Genomic DNA, 20,383 nt, shown 5'->3' on the forward strand with positions numbered 1-20,383 from the left:
ATGCAAAGATCCAGTCCAGCATCAGCGCAGCAAACACATTGAACTACACATGCACTTCATCAGAAAGCTCATTCATGACCATGTTCTTGAAGTGCAATATTGTTCAACAGATGATCAGGTTGCAGACATCTTCACAAAGGCTCTCACAGAGGCGAAGTTCACTAAACTTCGATATATGCTTGGAGTTCAGGAAGTTGTCACTAAGGGGGGATAGGCTCTAGTGCCTCCTTCCTTCTCCTATTGTGTCATATTTGTAAATCCTTCAATCCTATCCCAAGTTGTTCTTAAGGGGGGATGTTAGGATATTCCGACACATAGGAAATAGTTAAGTTCAACTTGGTCTAGTATAGAGTTAGGTATAGAGTTAGGTAAAGTGTGTTTCTTTACCGTTGTACATTTTGTAACTTACAATCCGACGGTCACGATATGTAGTGATCTGACGGTTCATTCTCTCCTCGGTATTACCGACACTTGATCTGTGGCTTGACACCCGATTGGTCCATGAATTCTATTTAAAGCGCATGGAGGGTCATTTGTAGGGTAATCCGTCTATGAGAGAAAGCTTATGTAAATTTTCATTCTTTGATTAATAAATTGCCTGAAGTGGCCACGTTGGCTCAGGCTGTGGACTGTTTCCCTCTTTGAGGGTTTTAACCACGTCAAAAATACTGGTGTATTGATTTGAGATCTGGTTGTGAGCGGTGTCCTTTTGGTGTTCTTTCTGAGGAACTTTCCCTGTAAATTCCTACAACAACAGGAGATTCAAAATCAACACATGAAGATTTAAATAAAGTTGTGCAGGACTTGTCTCTTTAGAGACATCAAAATGATAGGCTCCAACAAAAGCTCAAACATGTAGAAGCTCAAAAGATTAAAAATGATTCTCTTTTTGTAGAAGAAATGCAGAAATCTCACCAACTAGCCAAGAAGATTGACCAATTGGAAAATCATTCATTAATGGCTCATACCTTGGCCCAAGAAAACAATCATGCCATAACTAAGGTTTGGCCATCTATCCAAATTATATTTGAGCAAGAATAATTAATCTATAGATGCATAACATCCATTGAGCAAGTCAGAACAACATTGGGACAAAAACTAGTAGAGGCCACTTCCATGATCAAAATTATGAATTCAAAGACCAAGTCAAAGTTGGAACAAATTCAAATTGCAAACAGAACAGAGACCATTCTGGAGATCAAAAGGGTGTTACAGAAAAGGAATTTAATGACCCAATTGGAGACCAAGTCTCAAGCTTTGGAAAATGTTGTCCAAAGATTTCACACTAAATTCAATTTACTAAATAAAAGAGGACTGCTAGGGTTAGTAGCACCGAATGACAAACTTATTAGCTTGGAAGATTACTGTGAGAAGCTTTACAGCATTTCTACAGATACATCAAAGTTTGCAGGTATTAAGGGACATGTCACAAGGAAAGCATTTATTGAAGCATTAGAGTTTGATTTAACTATCAAACATGAAATCAAACATATCTTCATCAACAAGCCAACTTTCGAGAACTATACTAAGGTTGATGAAGTATATAGAAAGATAATAAATATTTCTATACCAACTAATGAAAGATGGGATGAATTACGTGATACCATTGAGTAAAAAGGTTTCATCTCCAACAGACAAACAACATGACAGAATTTTGGGGGCTAAGTCATCAACAACTTCCTCGAAGATAGTGCCAACATCTCAATAGTTTAAGCAGTTCTATATTTTTGTACTATTTTTGTAAATTAGTTTAGATGTTTCTAGAATCTTATATTTTTGTATAAATAAATAGTAACTCGATGTATTAAGGGTTGAACCCTTGCATGAGTTTTTCTAAAGCAAAATTGTATCAAGACTAAATTCACTTCACATTAATGAAAGGATTCTGGATTTGCTTCAAACAACTTGTTTCTTTGTGAGTTTGTCTTAATGTTTTCACTTCATTTTTGTTATTCTACATGTATTTAAGTTTTGTGAAGATAATTGGGTAAGAGAAAACTGAATATCAGTCTATCTTAAAGCCCCATGAAGTTATAATCTATTTTAGGGAATAGTTTATTGGACTGTTAGTCTTTATAATCTCCTCTACATTTATAAATTGTCAACCATCTTCATAAGGTTAAATACATTTTGTTGGGATGTAAACATTGTTTACTTACATGCTTTCATATGATTAACTAAAAATTCAGTCTAGATATTTAGGAAATCATAATTTCTTACAATTTTTCCTTTCCATACACTATAAATCAAATTATTGTTCAAAGGCAAAGAATTAGCTCTTTCATGATATGCAATATTAATAAGGTTTAAACACCTGCCTTAACCTACCCATCACATTGGTCATCCAAAAAACTTTTAAAACAAAGAAAATATTTTAGATGCTCTCGCATAATTAATTAACCTAGAATTATCTCAGAGGACAACATCAGATTGGCGTCATTACCGGGGAATGAAAATTATTGTTTTTCCCTGGGACAACGATAAAGCTTTTTCTTTAAGGTGAATAAAGGAATAGTAGGTTAAAATATTTCACCCAGTGACTTCACAAACCCAAACTGGCTCCTTCAAAACATACCAAGTCTCATTCTGACTCTGAAATTGTCTCTCCATTATCTGATTCAGAGAGACTGGTAAGAGAATACTCTTTGATAAGGAGACTTGAGGCTTCTTCCTCTTTTTCTATACCTTTACAACATGAGGATATTTCATCCTTTGATCCCTTTAGGTTTGTACCATCTCCATTAGATTTTGATGACTTAACACTTAGGGTTTTAGAACTACTATTCAAAGGAGTTGATCTGCAGTCAACTCTTTTAGTCCATTCATTGGAATCATATAAAATTCTTGAAATAATTTTAGATTCACCGAAGTCAGAAGAAGAATTGGATGTACATTTACTTGAGTTAAAACCTACTGATTTTATCTCCCCCGCTCATTATACTTTTCCATCTACTTCTACCCAACCTGAGGAAACTTTTTTTGTATATTCAAATCCTTTGTTTGAAAACAAAGAAGAAGTTGAAACAAAGGTCTAGAAGTTAGTCATCAAAACACCTTTTAAAACTTTAAGAGATCCTCCACCCTATTTTTCTCCTCCACCTACTTATACACCACCATCTTCACCTACAAGTTCATCATCCTTTACCTCGTCATCATCTACCACATTTTCTACTGATTCATCTTCATCTTCAAATATGGCTACTTTTCGAACTATTGTTCAAGCTAGGTATGCTGCTTTACAACTTCCTAATATACTCAATAATTTTCCTGATGGGTATTTAAAACACTTGGCAAGTTTTAATGGGGAAAGTGGTTTTTCTGTTGAAGATCATTTCACTGCCTTCTTGGATTTTGCTGATAACATGAACATAGAACATGAAGATGTATATATGAGACTGTTTGTTCAATCACTAGAAGGGAATGTTAGAATTTGGTTTAGACAACTAAGAGTTGATTCTATTCGATCTTGGAATGAATTAACTACCATATTTAAGAATCAGTGGGGGTTTAAGAAGGATCATGTTTACTTTCTCAGATAATTTGAAGAACTAAAAAAGAAACCATGGTGAGCCAGTGGCAGATTCCATAAAAACATTTAATAAACTTTATCATAAGATGTCACCTAAATGTAAACCACTAGTAGCAGCAGCCAAAGTTAGATTTTCTAAATCATTTGAAGATGATTTTGCAGTTATTCTTAGAGAAAGGACATCTCATACCCTAGAAGACATGAAAACAAATTCTATAGAAGTTGAAGCCAATAGGTCAACATTAGCTAAACTCAAAGCTAAGGCAAAAAAAACTAAGAGGAAAATAAAATCCAAGGAAGAAGGTTCTTCCTCAAAAACTAAAAATGAAGATCAAAAGATAGACAAAATCACTTCACTACTTAGAAACCTTTCAAATATAATTTCAAAAATAGAAACTCAGCCCAGAACAATTCAACAAACTACTGCTAGACCTTAAACTCAATTTAGGAGAGCTCCCCAAACCAAAATCTTACAAAGACCAAATTCCGATCAACAAATTCAACTTGCATTGATGATTGATGATCAACGACCTGAAGACACTATCCTTTTGATTACTGAGGATTTAAATAATCTTGATCATTCATCTGTACAAAATTTTACCGTCTCTGCTCCTTTAAATCAATCTTCTCAACAAGATCAAGAAGACTCACAGGTTTCAAAGTATCAGGCCTTTTCTAAGTTTTTAATTACAGAACTTAATAGGATATATGACTTAATACCTAGGTCAACCCCTGGTAGACCTCCCAAAAATACCACTGTAAATGAACCACAAATCAAATCTATCGAATCTCAAACAACAACAATACAACCATTGAATCAGTCAAATGAAACAATTTCAATTGATAACACTACTTTAACCACTTTCAATGTTGAAAAGGAACTAGAAGAGTCAAAATACCCATTCCTTTATTTGAAATTAAAAAAACCCAGGATATAAAATTCAAGTTTCTAAATGGATCCAGTCATCTAGTGTTGATGATCAGGTGCTCAAAATTATGCTCAAAAATAAAAGTGTCCAAATTTTGTTAATTTTAGCTTAAGGTTGAAGAGATCGTCATTCTAATTCCAATGGTGCAAACTACACTCAAATCCGAGCTCGTCTGCAGAAGTTAGAGTAAGTCAAAATGCAGGTTTGACTTGCTTACATGGCAGGATTGGATGATGTGGCAAGTTCCTTCCAGGAATGAGGAGGCGCCAAGTGGCAGTCTGCCATTGACCCCCACATATCACAAATTTCATGTTGTAGGAATATAGTGTTAAAAAATCAACCCTAGAATAGCCAGGGATTGCGATGCGATAAATTGTTATCGCAATTCACAAGACATGCATAAAGGTGTTAAAGGGTCGACTTGGAGTTGCGATGAGATGGATCGCAATCGCGGATCTATGAAGGGAAGAAAGTTATAGTAATCGGCCCCCAGCATACCCAGGTTGTGATGCGATGGATCTCAATCGCACATAAGTCCCGCATTATGATTATCATTGATACTCTGCTGAATTGCAATTAGGTGATAAGTTCTGAATGCAATGCGACTTTAGATACCACTTTATAATTCTGTCAAGTATGCCACATCACTATCGCAATATCACCCACAGTGTACAAAAAACTTAATCCCACCATTCCTTGCCGATTGCGATTTGAAATAATACTCGGCTGACAGATTATGGCCCGTCACGCGGTGAAATTTTCGTCCAACTAGTGGATTTTAGGGCTAATTTTTAGGATCATGCCAGAAATGGGGAAATTTGTGGATTGAATAGTGGGGAAACAAGGAGAAGTCATAACGCCTTCAGTTTTCTATCAAATTGGTTGCAAAAAGAGGCTATATATCCATTTTTTAATCATTTCGGACTCATTGGAGCAGTTTTCAGAAGCATTTGAGCATTGTAAACACATTTTTTTACACTTTTGAGCATAATAGAAAGGCCCAAGCCATTGGAAGCTAGACCAAGGAGATGTAGCCGAGGAGGGGTGAACTCCTTTATCATGTGCTTATTGTAATGTGTTTATGATGATGTTCTATACATGTTTTATATTGCTGTTTAGTTTTTGGTATATGTTAAATTGCTCATAAAATTAACATAAAAACTCTTCATTTCACTTGCAAAAAAATTTGATGAATCCTTAAGCACAATGAAACAATTTTGCTTATAATCTAAGGAATATCTTAGCACTGCAAACTAATATTCTAAATCATATCAATTTGGTATCAAAGCACTAGGTTTTACTTTGTGAAAGAAGGATTTACTTGTTTGCAAGTTTATGTCATGTTTACAAGGTTAAAAATCAAAAGAGGTGAAGGAAAGTTGGTTGGAAGCCCTGAAGTTGGATCAAGGGAAAGAGGAGCAAGGTTACTACAATCTCCAACACGAGTTCAACCTCAATTTGTAGTTGACAATCTAGAGATCATGTCTCATGAAGGAGAACCTACAAACATGACAGAAGATGAGAATACCTTCAGAAAGGATTTCTTATATATGACAAAGATGGTGAATGTCCTCTATGAAGATAGGAATAGCAGATTGCAAGGAGAAAGTTCCAAACCTCCCAAAGGAGAAGGCTCTTCAGGAGTACATCATTGAAAAGGAGGTAATGGGAATGGAGACAAAACTCCACCATCTCCACCATCTTCTTCATCTTCTTCTTCACATGCATCCTCACCCTCTTCCACTAATACAACCCTTACTCATACTCATCATCATTCTTCAAAAGGAACTGGTAAATCAAATTTTTTAAAACTTGATGTTAAATTCAAGTTTCCCATGTATAATGGTGAAGTGAATGCAATGAAGCTTGATAATTGGATTCGTCAGTTGGAGGTATATTATAGGATTCAAAACCTTCAAGAGGATGACATAAATATTCAGTTAGCTTCCTTGAGATTGGAGGGTGCAACACTAGTATGGTGGGAATCAAAGACCCAAGAGGAGATTTAAAAACACGACAAGATCTCTATTTCTTGGAATAATTTCATTACTGCAATCAAAAGATAATTATACCCTCTAGCTTATATGTAGAAATCCATCATCAATTGGCAGATTAGATAGCGTAAAGGTCAAAGTTGCAAGATTACACCCAAGAATTCAGAAAAAGGTCTTTGATGTTAAGTGTAGATTTGCAATCATAGGACACTTTGTTCGAATATATAGGGGGTTTACATAGTTACCTTAGGCATGCTATCTTAATGTTTAATCCTTGTAATATAGGTGATGTGTGTGTGCAAGCCACTCATCTTGAGGCAAGAGGGAAAAACACCCCAGAAGAAGGTAGTAAAAATCCATTTAAGAGTAAAGGAAAGGAAAAGACTTTCAAAGGAAAGGCAAAGAAAAATGCATCTATCAAAAAATAAGAAGAGAAAGTTACATGAAAACATTATTATAGATAAGGTCACGATGAAGCTCACTATTGGAAGTTTCATCCCGAAATGAGACCAAAAAGAAACAAAAACAAGGGAAAATAGAAGACAACTACAACACTCAACAAGATTTGGAATCTGATTCGGGAAATGAAACTAAAATCACAACCATGGGGTTAAAATAAAAGGAATTCGTTGCCAACACTAGTTCTTTAGACTTACAAAATGAAACTCCAAATGAAAAGAGGAGAATATAACTGTTTCACATAAGGGTGATCTCCAAACATAACAAGATTGATACGTTGTTCGATAGCGACTCTCAAGCCAATCTCATCTCTGAAAAAATTGTCAAGAGTTTAAATCTAGAAACTGTTTCACATCATAAACCGTATCGACTTGGATGGGTATGTGACAATACGCAATTGCAGGTTACGAGAAAGTGTAAACTAAAATTTTCTATCACTGCAAAATTCAACATGAAGTAGAGCTTGACGTTGTGTCGTTAGACATCTGTGGCATCATTTTGGGCATCCCGTACCTTTATGAAAGAAAAGATATCTTCCATCGACATGAAAATAAATATCATTTCTTAAAAAAAAAAGGAGTGGAATATATTGTGAGAGCTCACAGCAAGAAAACAAATATTTCGCTAGTTAATGTAGGGAAAATGAAAAGACTGGTGAATTTGAGCAAGAATTCCTTGCTTCTCATGATAAAACTAAAAATGATGTTGATAATAAAGCTTTTAAAGGTTTTGTTTCGAATTTGAAATATGAATTGGTTGAAGTCATTAGACAATATGATGAAATGTTTTAGGAACCAAAGGGTTTACCTCCCAAGAGAGGAATCCAACACGAGATACAGTTGCAACAAGATTGTCCTCTTACTAATATTGGCATGTACATGATGTCAGTGATGGAAAGTGCAAAAATTAAGACACAAATCCAAGATTTGTTGACTAAAGGGATCATCAGACCATCTTACTCGCCTTGTGGTTCACTTATTGTCTTGGTGCCAAATAAGGATGGAACATGGGGCATGTGTGTGGACTTTCACACATTAAAAAAAACTATGGTAAAGAACTGTTACCCACTTCCTCGAGTAGATGATTTACTGGATCAATTGAAAGATGCAAATTATCTTACTAATATGGAGTTAAGAAGTGGCTACCATCAAATTAGAATATATGAAGGAGACATTTGGAAGACAACGTTAAAAAAAAAAAGGGTTTGTTTGAATGACTAGTTATGCAGTTTGGTTTATGTAATGCTCATGCTACATTCATGTGTATGATGAATGATGTGTTGAGACCATTTCTTGATGAATTTTTCATAGTCTACTTAGATGCCATCTTAATTTTCAGTAAATCTCGTGAGGAACATGTCATGCAAGTAAGAAAAGTACTTGATATCTTGAAAAAAGAACAGTTGTATCTTAAGATGTCAAAGTGCGAGTTTGGAAAGACTTCTTTAGTTTATTTGGGTCATATTGTTGGAGGAGGTGAGTTGAAAATAGATCCCTTCAAGGTTGATGTCATTGTAAATTGGCCAAGGCCCAAAACAATTACAAAGGTAAGAAGTTTTCTAGGAGCAGCCCAATACTGGAGGAAATTCATTGCTAGTTTTTCTCTTTATAGCATCTTCTTTACATGTGTTGACCAATGTAAAAAAGGTTTTTCAGTGGGGAGGCAAAAAACAAAAGGCCTTTGATATGTTGAAGGAAAAGATCAGTACAAATCTTTTACTCGCACTTCCAGACTTGAGACAGTCATTTGAGATTTAGACAGATGCTAGTGACTACGCTATGGGCGCAATCCTCATGCAACATGGTAAGCCTATCTGTTTTCATTTGGAAACTTTTAAAGGTGCAGGGATTAACTATCCTACATGTGACAAGGAATTATATGCATTGGTGCAAAGTGTGAAAAAATGGAAACACTACTTGATGAGTAAGGAAACAGTCATTCACACTGATAATCAACCATTACAATACTTGCATTCTCAATCAAAGTTGCAGCAATCAAGGAACTTCCAATGTATGGGTTTTCTTCAACAATTCCACTTGGTAATTAGGTATAAGAAAGGTATCTACAATAATGTTGTTGATATTCTTTCAACATTCTTTCTAGACCGATTGTTAGTGTGGCTACTTTACTCAAGCATAATTATTTTTTACATGAAAGTTATATTGAGAAATATGCATTAGATAATGACTTTCAAGATGTTTATGCAAGCTTGAGTCAAGGTAACCAAGTAGAGGAATTGGATTATCATTTGCATGATAACTTGTTGTACCATCTTGGAAAGATTTTTATTTCGTAGGGAGAAAGCGTTAACATTATAAGAGAGGCACATACTTCTCTTATTACTAGTCATTTCAATGTAAGTAAGATGGTGGCACATCTATAGAGGTATTTTTATTGGCCTCATATGCTTGAAAGTGTGTCTTGTTTTATTAAGGGATGTTCATTATGTGCAATCAGTAAGCCTAGAAATAGGAAAGTAGGATTCTACACACCACTTTCAGTTCCTTCACGACTGTGGGAGAGTGTTTCTTTGGATTTTGCAGGAGGTATTCCATTGTCAAAAAGAGGGCATGATTATTTGTATGTAGTTGTGGATAGGTTCAGCAAAATGTGTATTTTGATTCCATGTAAAAAGTAAGTTACATCTGAACAAACTGCTAAGTTATTCTTTCACAATGTTTAGGTACATTTTGGATTTCCGACATCCATTGTTAGTGATCGAGATTCTCTCTTTGTGGGGAATTTTTGGTCAAACTTGTGGGGATTCATGGACAACGAACTGAAAAAGAGTACAACCTTTCATCAACAAATAGATGGTCAAAGAGAGGTAGTGAATAGAACAATGATACATCTTTTGCGTCGGTATTGCAGAAAGCATCCTAAGTTGTGAGATGAACAATTTCACTATATTCAACATGCTTACAACCGAGCCAAGAACTCTTCCACTCAAACTTCGCCATTTGAGGCATGCATGGGATACTTGCCTAAATATCCTTTGGATTTTAGTTTTGGAAAACATGTTGCTATTGAAGGTCATAGCGACATAGACAAAGAAAGAAATTTCATTGAACATATACAATTAGTACACCAAAAGGTTCAAGAACAGCTTGAGAAAAGCCAAGACAAGTACATAGCAAGGCACGAAAAGCATCATCAAGATCACAAGTTCCAAGTTGGGGATGAAGTTTGGCTTCACATTAACAAAGAGAGGCTCCAAGGAGAAGGTAAAAATCTCAAACCAATTAGATATGGTCCATTCAAAATTTTGGAAAAGATTGGTAACAATGCCTTCAAGTTGGATTTGCCTTCATATCTGCAAATTTATGTTGTTTTTAATGTTGCAAATTTCAGGTTGTATGAGTCTCCTTTGATTGAAAATCAAGGAGTGAATGTTCAAATTCCATCTATTGAATACTTTTCTCTAGAATTCATTGATGTGCTTCAGCAAGAAACTATACTTGACAAAAGCACAAGGACAACAAAAAGGGGAAGTATTGATTATCTTTGAGTGGGGATCAAAGGTACAATTCCTTCAAAAGCCAAATGGATAGAGGTTGGAAAGGTGAGGGAACTATACCCTCACCATCCTCACCTTCTAAACAATTGAAAGTGATCCTTTTGGGGTCAAAAAGGATTCCAGTTGGAGGAGTGGTCAGGTGCTCAAAATTATACTCAAAAATCAAATGTCAGAATTTTGTTAAATTTAGCTTTAGGTTGAAGAGCTCATCATTCTGATTCCAATGGTGCGAATGGCACTCAAATCCAAGCTCGCATGCAGAAGTTAGAGCAAGTCAAAGTTCAGATTTGACTTGCTCACATGGCAGGATTGCATGACATGGGAGGTTCCTTTAGTGAATGAGGAACTGCCAAGCGTCAGGTTGCCATTGGTCCCTGCATATCGCAAATTCCATGTCGCTAGTCAATAGTGTTAAAAAATAGTCCCTAGAACAACCAGGGATTGCGATGCGATAAATCGTTATCGCAATTTGCAAGACAAGTGTAAAGGTGTTAAAGGGTCAGCTTGAAGTTGTAGTGCGATGGATCACAATTGCATATTGGCAAAGGGGAGACAGTTCTAGTAATCGGCCCCTAGCATACCCAAGTTGCGATGTGATGGATCACAGATCATAGTTGCCCACAAGTCCCCCATTATGATTATTGCTAATACTCTGCCGAATTGTGATTAAGTGATAAGTTCTAGATGTGATGCGACTTTAGATACCAATTTATAATTCTATCAGGTCCACCACATCGCTATCACAATATCACCCACCACATATTCAAAACTTAAGCCCGCCGGTCCTTGCCGATTGCGATTTGTGATAAGACCCAACCAACAAATTATGGCCCACCATGTGGCGAAATTTTCTCCTAGTTAGTGGATTTTGGGGATAATTTGTAGCATCATGCCAGAAATGGGGCAATTTGTGGAGCGAAATGGGGCAATCAAAATTGAAAAAAGATCTATCATGCTAAATAGGACATGTCCCTATTAAGAATGTGGTATTAGACATTGTAGTCATTGATATCCCTCCTAAATTTGGCATGTTATTATCAAGATCATGTTGTGCCAAATTAGGAGGAAGTCCTCAAATGGACATGTCCTATGCTACCATTTCTGTATTTGGGGGTGAGCATCTCAAATTATATAGAGAAGTAAGATTCATGAATACTGTTTGCAAATCAGATTAAGCAATAAATCATCCCATTTATGTAGTAGATCAAGACTTTGGATGTTTTGAATTATCATCAAATAGCTTACAAAACACTCAGCTTAGCATTGAAAACATTTTAGAAAAAACAAAGACCATTAAGAATGATATTTGGAGGTTATACTTTGATGGTTATTGCTCAAAGGAAGGAGCTGGAGTAGGTATTGTATTAGTTTCACCAGAAAAAGAGAATATAACTCAATCCTATAAGCTTGAATTTGATATGAAAAATAATGTAGCAGAGTATGAAGCCTTCCTTCTAGGATTGGAATTAGCCAAAAGCCTTAAAGTGCAAAATATAAGTGTATTTAGTGGCTCTGAGCTCATTGTCAAACAAGTAAGGAATCTTTGTCAAAAAAAGCATCCTAGACTTAGATCTTATAGAAATGAGGTATGGGATTCAGTCGATAATTTCTTTCAAGCATTTAACATCACTGTTATTCCAAGGGATGAAAATATTCATGCAAACTCTTTAGCTGTTTCAACTAGTTCTTTTAAAATTCCCGATCAAATGCTTGTATAATATCAAATTCAAGTTAAGTATAAACCATCAATTCCTAAAAATCTTAAACATTGGAAAATATTTGATGATGGCGAGTAGTTGAAATCCTTTTTGCAAGTAATGAATTTTCAACCTTACAAATTGAAGAAGAACAACTAGATAATTATGAGTCGAATAAGGAAGATCAAACTTCACCATTTGACTCAAGAATTGGTGATCATAATATCATTTAGTTATCTAACAATTTTATTCCGAAGGGCTTGGTCCCTCTTGGAAAGCTATTTGACCATAACGATGTTCCTAAAAGTCCATTATCAAATTCACCTGAAGAAGATATAGAAGAATGCAATATTGGAACTTTAGAAGAAATCAGAAATATTAAAATCTCTACATCCTTTCCAATGGAAGTGAAAGATAAATATTTAACTCTCCTTAAAGCTTATAAAGATGTTTTTGCTTGGTCTTATAGTGAGTTGAAGACATATGATACAACTCTCATTGAGCATAAAATCCCTTTAAAACCAGAAGCTAAACCTTTTAAGCAAAAGTTAAGGAGAATTAATCATGTCCTTCTTCCTACCATTGAAAAAGAACTTAAAAAGCTACTTGATGCCAAGATCATAGTTCCATTGAGATATTCTGATTGGGTAGCTAATTTAGTTCCAGTAAGAAAGAAAAATGGTGAAATCAGACTATGTGTAGATTTTAGGAACTTAAATAAATCATCTTTGAAAGATAATTATCCATTACCCAAGATGGACCAATTTCTTCAAAATGTTTTAGGTGCTAATATAATTTCTATGTTAGATGGTTTTTCTGGATACAATTAGATCATGGTGAGCCCAGAAGATAGAGAAAAGACAACATTCACAACTCCTTGGGGTACATTTATGTATGCAAGGATGCCTTTCGGATTAACCAACGTTGGAGCTACCTTTCAAAGAGCTATGGATTTAGCATTTGTGGGTAAGACAAATAATTTTTTTGTCATTTATCTTGATGATTTGACTGTTTTTTCTAATTATGATAAAAAACATTTAAAGCACTTGAGGAAATTTTTTGACAGGTGTAGGAAGTTTGGGATTTCTCTTAATCCCAAAAAGTCTTTGTTTGCAATCAAAGAAGGAAAATTGCTTGGCCATATTATTTCTAAGGAAGGAGTGGTCATTGATCCTAAAAGAGTTTCAGTGATCCAAGCACGTTCATTACGAAGGAATAAGAAGGAAATTTAGGCTTTTCTTGGCAAAATCAAAATTTTAAGAAGATTTATACCTTATTATGCTAAAATATTTAAGGATATCACTAATATGTTGAGGAAAGATCATGAAGTTAAATGGAAAATTCAAGCAAGATATGATTTTGACCAGATTAAAAAATCCGTTTTATAAGCCCCAATACTGGCCAATCCAAACTATTATGAACCATTTAGCATCTTTTCCTTTGCCTCTAAAACTACCTTAGTTGTTTTTCTTTTGAAAAATAACGACGATGGAGATGACCAGCCTATTACCTTTTTCAGTAACGTTATGATAGATGTTGAACTCAAATAAGATATTATTGAAAAATAGGCCCATTCCTTAGTTCAAGCACTGAAAGCTTTAGAGACTATGTGCTTCACTATTCCATTATTTCCTATGTCCCCAATAGTGATGTTAAAACTGTGTTAACTTAACCTGATATTGATGGAAGAAGAGGATGGATTACTAAGATATTGGAATTTGATCTCATCATAAAAACTACAAAATTAGTAAAGGGTCAAGGCTTGGTTAAACTCTTAGTTGAGTCAAATTGTAAATTATTGGGAATAAATTTTGTTTTTGAAACTTCAGCAAAGAAGAATCCACAAGAACCTTCTTGTACTACACCAGAGAAGAATCCACAAGAACCTTCATCTTCAATCTAATCAACTCTAATTCATATTAATGAGAAATTTTTGTTATTTGAATGGTACACTAATATTATGCATTTTCTTAGAGATTTTGAGTGTCCATCTCAATTTACAAAGAATCAATGTAAAACAATGAAGTTGAAGTCCTTAAAATATTGTATTATCAATGTATATACGTATTGGAAGGACCCCCTCCACATCCTTTTACTTTGCTTGACATAAAGTGAGACGAAAGGAATTATTGATCAATTTCATGCAGGTATTTTTGGAGCACACTATGCTTGGAGAGCTACAACATATAAGATTTTAAGAGTAGGATTTTATTGGCCCACATTGTTTGCACAAGTAGGAGCAAAGGTTAAAACTTGTACCCAATGCCAAATGTTTTCTCAAAAATAGAGATTAGCAACACTTCCTCTAATTCTAGTACTAGTTCAAGCACCTTTCCTATAATGGGGATTGGATTTCACATAAAGTAGCCAACATAGATGGATATTGACTTCCACATATTATTTTTCCAAATGGGTAGAGGCAATTCCAGTTATAAATGCAACTGACATTGTAGTTATTAAATTTATTAAAGAAAATATACTATCTAGGTTTGGATGCCCCCAACAGATAGTTACAAATAATGCATCAACATTCAACAGTGTCAAGATGATTGAATTTTGTCAGAAATACCAAATTTTGTTGCATCATTCTACCCCTTACTATCCACAAGGAAATGGACTGGCAGAGTCCTTAAACAAGAGTATGGTTAAAGTCATTAAGAAAACACTGGAGGACCACAAAAGGAGTTGAGACAACTAGCTCATATATGTAGTTTGGGAAAATAGAATCTCTCCAAAGAGGTCAACATGAAAATCTCCATTTCAACTTTCTTATGGTAAGGAAGCCATATTTCCTACACATCTATCTTTTCCTATCATGAGGTTTTTACAAGAAGCAAATGAAGAACCTCGTGATTTTTCTAGGAGAATCAATTAGATTACAAAACTTAATGAAAACATAGATGAAGTTCATTATAAGCTTTGGAAATATCAAAACAAAATGAAAAGTTAGTTTGACATAAAGTCTAGAGAAAGATATTTTAAAGAAGGAGATTTAGTATTAAGATGGGATACAATAAGGGAAGATAAAGGAAAACATGGAAAGTTTGATGATCTCTGGTTTAGACCTTTTATCATTGCAAAGGTTAAAGGGAAAAATACTTTTGTCTTGCAGAACTTGGAAGGACAATATTCCTCATTGCCTGTTAATGGGAAATATTTTAAACATTATATTCAATATTGAGATTCCTTCATTCATTCATCATTTGTATATCACCGGATTATTTTCATTATTACATGTAGTGTGTAATTGTTTTCAACAGAGACCCCATTAGCCCAAGGAGAAGGCACATGGGTCTTCAAGTTCTCTGCATCCTGCAAGATGAAGCAATCCCCAGTTGGAGTTGATGTTGTAACATCAATATTTTTGATAAGTTAGATATTTATAAAAGAGGGTATGAAAAAATGAAAAAACAAAAAATAGAATAAAAGAATGAAAATATGAAAATATGAAAATTTGTGAAAACAAAATGTGAAAAGAAACCCCATCAAAATAAAAACAAATGTACAAGTGAGCAAGCTTAAATGCCACTTGAAATAAATCATGTTTGAATCATACAGTAAAATCATGATCAAACATGTTTAAATTTATGTTTAGGATTAGAAAATAATTCAACCAAACTGTTTAATCTTGGTTGAAATTAGAAGATAGGATAGATTAGAGGAAAAATTGACTAAGATTTTAATCTTGGTCAATTGTATATTTGTAATAGAATAGGGTTAGGAGTTTCTTTAGAAAATAAAAGGCATGATTGATCAAATGCACCTTTAGAATTATAATTATTCTCTGAAAGATTTATTTTAGTTAAAAATAAACTAATCATGTCATTAAAGATGATTAGCCCCATGTAATAAGCTTTAATATTGAGTTTTATTTTGGGGGGGAAATGATTTGATGTTTTGTCATTTTGCGATTTGAAAGTGCACTTATTGATGACCATGATTTCCCTCACCCAAATCAACGATGGGGATACCAATTCGCACCCCGCCATCCTATTTCAAGTTAACGTCAAGGGGGGGGGGTCTGAAAAGCGATATTGCTTTACAAGGGCCCCACACAATGTGGCACTCTCTCATGAGTTCACACCCCCCTCATCCTAAATCTCTTACCATCGTTGTCCCACCTTCGAGCCCAGATACCCTCGACAATTTAGAGCCTAGATACCCTCGACATAGATCTATTTGTCTATTCAGGTACTTCATAAAGCCAAATATTTTCCTTTGATATTCTTTCTCTTTAAAAATCCACAGTCATGGCACCAAAGGGAAAAGCCCAGTCTTCTAGAAGTAAAACCAAAACTGATGACAACCCTAAGACTTATGCTACCCTAGACCTAGATCATATGCCATTAGCTAACCAATATTTTAAGATTGGTGACACTAAGTGCTGATTCGACTTGTGCGAATTACAACACTGGTTAAAGAAAAATTATCTTGATTAGAATGATGACATTAACCCTTGGTAATCATTATTTCCTATGTTTATCTTTCTTCAGACGCATTATTTTCCTGATCTAGTCATGTGGTGTCAAGACATGTATAATCTGTTGCAGAGAACCGTTGTGGCTCAAAATGGAGACATTATGGTCTCCATTACACTAAAAACCATAAACCAAATGATGGTGATTCCTCAAAATGACTCCCTTAGTCATTTTTCTACAGTTGTTCTAATGGACCTATATCATAAGTTAAACTTTCCTTAGAGAGCTCAAATTTTTGAGATGTTTCTTCCAAAAGACCCTAAGCTTCCAAAGAAAAACCCCCCTTACCAAGCCTCCATGTTCCCTGGGAAATCCAAGCAGATAATTTCCCTAGAGTCTTTCCTTTTAGGTTATCCATCAGATCAGTGGGTAGATAAGCCTATTTTAGGTTTTCTATCCATTTTCTCCACCGAGCACAAGCGAGCATTCATGTATAATTTTAGCCAAATTTTGGTTGATAATATGCATGATCAGATGATGAAAATCACTATTGAAGGCATATTCAATTATGCATCCATTCTAGTCTACATGCTTCTTTTTCAGTAGGGAGACAAGTTTCCAATAAAGCTACATAGTCAAGATGATTAGGGCATCAATCAAGGAGTGACACAGTGGACCTCGTTAGTCATAAACAACTCAAATGAGTTTGAGTGAGCAACAAAAAACTAGAGACTGGTATTTATACCAGAATTACACATAAATAAGACTATATGTGATCTGAAAATCACCCTATCAGTGACCTCAGTTAGTTAACTATTAAATGAAGGTATTACAGACTCATGTGCTGGTGTGTGTCTATGTTATTTTAGGCAACGGATCAATCAGATTGCAAAATACACAGACACTAAAAAACAGAAAACAATAGAGAAATACAGTAAGCAGATACAAGAACACAAAAATTAATAAGGAGTTCACCCTATCCTCCAGGGCTACATCTCCAGTCCAACTCTCAGTGGTGGCCTTCTTTTATTGTGTCTTTAAAGCAGAGAAATATAATAAGGAGCTCAATCTGAGTCTCCTGAAATATAATTTCTTGGTAGGGTGGTCCTTGGATTCCCCAAGCCACTAGAGTGTACAGACTCTTTTCCTTACCATCTCTTGACCTTTCTGGTCTTTAACGGGAGGAGCCCAATGTGGTACTCGATTCTCGATAGATCCCCTCAGGGGTGGCTTGAACGTCTCAAGCTCTTTGCTGCTCGATGCTGCCTGTGGTCAACTCGACCCTCTGTCTTTCTGCTTTTTGCTTCACTGTCTTTTCTTTTCTCTGTCTTTGTCTTCTTCTCTTTGATTCTTCCTCTCAGCGTCCTCTTTATATTTTCTCTGTTCATGGATTTAAAGCCAATTAATCTCATGACTGTTCAATTCCCCTTCTTCCTTCGTTGGATCGCCTGCTACTATTCGCTTGGAATTCCCTGTCTCTGCATCATGGTCATTGGCTCACAGGGAGTGGCCACTTGTCCTCTTGCGAACTGCGCCAGCTCTTCCTCGTCGGTTCGGTTCTTCAGTTTCATCAGGAAATGACTCATCCGCCACCTCAGCGGTCAAATCGGACCTCAAATCCTTATAGATCGCGGCTTAGTCCCTTGTCAAATCTGGTTCTTTCATCGGGTGCGTTCTTAGCCATTAGATCTGGAGCCCCTAGATCCAACATCATTCGCACATTTCGCACGGTTGACTTGCTCGACCATTAGCATGCGATGAGCGGCGGTTTTCTCTCTCCTCCGCTTGCCACGTGTCAGGCACTGAATGGAATCGCTAGGTTTCAGCCAAATTCGCTTACCGCCCAAAGGTGCCCCCAATATATACCGCCGGTTTTTGGGGCACGGGTCTTGCCTTTAGCCTTTTGCACTTTTCCCCACGGTTTTCCCAGCTTCCATGCGACCGAGCGCTTCGGGGCCTTTCCATTTTAAGGGGTTTTCCCAAGCACTAATCGCGCATCAAAAACTACCTCCTTTTAATCTGGGCTTCTCAGGTGCTAGTTTCGCCTCTTGCACAGTGGGACTCAGTCTGCACGCTTTGATCGAGGTCCTCGTCGTTCCACGCTGGCTGCCAACTGCCACTGTTAAGAGGTTTTCCTGATCGTTGTGTGCTCTTGAATTCGAAGTTTGTCTGGTACTTCGATTATTCTTCATGGATCCAATTCGAATCAATATGGATGTGAGTTGGCTCAATACAAGTTGCCAAAGTATGTTCCAAATAGAATTTTCTCTTTGGAATATAAGACATATGATAAATATGGATGAAATACATTCTGTTCCAGGGAAAAGGAAATCATAATTCGGGATCAAAACTCAAGTAGGCCCATTTATATGCAATACTAGATCAAGAGGTGATGAAGCAGATTTGATCCTAAAGCAGTTCAAATTTCAACCTAGTTTCACCTGGTGATATGATCCATTTAGTATTATTTCTAATCTAAGGGTGGAACTCAAAACCACACCTTATAAACATATCCCATGCAAGAAATTGAGAAATCTATGAATCAAGACTAGTGGGAGGAGAATACACTTCAAGAAGCAGAGGAGAAGACTTTGTCTACAACTACCCTTCATACTCCTGTACCTCAAGACAAAAAGGGGAAAAGGCAAAGAGAATAACCCTCATCTCTAGCCTGTACAGAAATAAGTGCTCAAGAATTTATTATTCAGTAGAAGAATCAGAAGGCACAACTCCTAGATGTGACCATCCAAAATGAGGAAGAGCAGCAAACTATTATAATTATGAGTGGTTTTTAGTTTTCTACAGGGTCAGAAGAGCACCTCCCTAACATTCCATCCTCTTCGGCCTCACAGAATCCTACAAACAAGTCACAATCAATAGAATTGGCTGAACTAGATGACCCCAATATCTTCAACAAGTTTTTGCAGATTAAGCAGAAGAATGAAACCCTAAAGGCCAACACCTATGCTCAGTTTTGGAAGTAAAATGCTATGTTAATAACATTTGATACTGAAAAAGGAAGAATGAAAATGGAATTCTTATAGGCTCAAGTGCCATCTCCAAAAACTTCTGCAGATTACAAGAAAAACATTTTCTCATTTTATACAAAATTAATACATCCTATTGATCAAATAGATATGCATGGAGAAATAATTTTCTCCAACATGACAAAAACTGCCATAGAGCTTTCAAAGTTAAGGACATCTCTCTCAACTGTCCAAACTCGATTGAAATAGGAGAAGATTTCTTCATTAGCAAAGGGCACCAGAATTAAAACATTGCAATATTTGGTGATTAAGCTAGGATATGATATCGGTGATGTCAAAGCAGTGGAGGAGATCATCAAGAAGAAGAATGCATATATTGTAGCACTTTGAAAATAGCTAAAACTACCTTCTACGGAAGATCCATTGGAAAAAGAGATTGAAGAAAGTGAACAACATAAAGAAGACATGCTCAAACTAATCATTTAGCAAAATATACAGATGAAGGAGATGGAGGAACAGATTGAGAAACTCCTTAAAGAAAAATAAGAGGTTTCATAGTTAATTACAGGTCCAGTGACAACCATAACCATCATAGTTATAGATACAATAGGAGATTAGCCTCAACACTTGAATATTTAAATAATTTTGTGTAGGACTTGTCTCTTCAGAGGCAGGAAAATGACAGGCTCCAACAAAATCTCAAACATGTAGAAGCTCAAAAGATTAAAAATGATTCTCTTTTGGTAAAAGAAATGCAGAAATATCACCAACTAGACAAGAAGATTGACCAATTGGAAAATCAATCATTAATGGCTCACACCTTGGCCCAAGCCAAGGAAAGGATCTGGGTAGA

This window comes from Pinus tabuliformis, chromosome 7 (assembly GCF_031772625.1).
Source record: "Pinus tabuliformis cultivar Carrire ecotype Pingquan chromosome 7, CPIR1, whole genome shotgun sequence".
Lineage (NCBI taxonomy): Eukaryota > Viridiplantae > Streptophyta > Pinopsida > Pinales > Pinaceae > Pinus > Pinus tabuliformis.